We start from the raw sequence: 1,625 nt of genomic DNA on the forward strand, positions 1-1,625 counted from the left end.
GGACGTGGGCAGTATTAGTATATAAATTTTGAGAAACTTGGAACAAACCTATTATCTAAGCAATAACAGTTTACACACCCCTCAGTTTTACTTGATCAGTTCATTTTTAAAGATTCTGTCAAATATCGTTTTACTACGATGTCTATAAGAGAGAAAATGTCACAAATGTAACAGATAGTCATTAATGATTCTGAGTCATTTATGCTCATGTGTTTCCCTGGTAGCTCAGCTGGTAAAGAATCAGCCTGCAATGCAGGAGACCCTGGTTCAATTCCTGGGTCAGTAAGTTCTCCTGGAGAAGGCATAGGCTACCCACTCCAGTATTCTTGGGCTTTCCTGGTGGCTAAGATGGTGAAGAATCTGCCTGCAATGCAGGAGACCTGGGTTTGATCCCTGGGTTGGGAGGATCCCCTGGAAGAGGGCATGGCAGCCCACTCTAGTATTCTAGCCTGGAGAATCCCCATGGACAGAGGAGCCTGGCAGGCTATAGTCCATGAAGTCACAGAGTCCGACATGACTGAGTGACGAAGCATAGCACACAGCATATGAACAAGATGGTGTCAGCTGCCCATGATAGAACTGCCCTTTGAACTCTGAGATATGTGTGCTCCCTAAGTTATCATGAATAACTACTTAGTGATCAAATCAAATCTTCTACAGACACAAAAATTTTCTCTTGTAAAGAGAATACAACTGCACACAAATACAGTTTGTATTAATTTAGCAGGATATTATTCAAGACCAATGAATATTTGGCCAGGAAAAGGAAAAGAGAAGTGATTTTTGTTACCAACGAAACATACCTTCACTTTTACTGTGTGTTCCAGTTACTCTTAGCTTAGTTAAGTGGGAGGATCTTGGGTGAGAGTCATATTCACTCCTAGACTATTCTAGTCCTGTTTTCTCTTTGCAAAAATTGAAGGTTGACAATAGAGTTCTAGATAACCACAGAAATGGTGAGTATTTAAACAAGACACTCAGTTAAGTACACTAGCCCCAAGGACAATGGGCTTCCCTGGTGGCTCAAATGGTAAAGAATCTGCCTGAAATGCAGGAGACCTGGGTTCAGTCCCTGGTCAGGAAGATCCCCTGGAGGAGGACATGGCAATCCACTCCAGTATTTTTGCCTGGAGAATTCCATTGACACAGGAGCCTGGAGGGCTACAGTATGTGGAGTTGCAAAGAGTCAAAGACGACTGAACATGAACACTTTCAAGGGCAACTGGTCAAAGTTCGGGTTTACATGTTGTATCATGGTTATTGTGGCCTTGAAATACCATGAAGAAAAGCCAGTGAGAAAGCAGTTTCAATGAAGGAACTTCTGCTCACAAAGAGAGTTTAGGCAGAATCATGATGGTTGGATGGAGACAGATGGGATTTAAAGGTTAATTGAAGTCATTTGTTTTGCAGAGAAGAAAATTGGGTGCAGGAAGACTGAGCAGTTTACACAGATCACATCATCTGATAGAGACTAGGGAAGAACTAGAAACCAATGCGACTCTAAGACCCAACTTTTGTATGTTTTTACTACAGTGTCCATTTGAAATCCTTTCTCTATAGCTTAAATGAATAGTGCCCAAATGGAAGAATTCAAAATGCTACTTTTCTAATTTGTAGGCCATGAA

The sequence above is a fragment of the Cervus canadensis genome, chromosome X (genome assembly GCF_019320065.1).
Source record: "Cervus canadensis isolate Bull #8, Minnesota chromosome X, ASM1932006v1, whole genome shotgun sequence".
NCBI classification, from domain to species: Eukaryota; Metazoa; Chordata; class Mammalia; order Artiodactyla; family Cervidae; genus Cervus; species Cervus canadensis.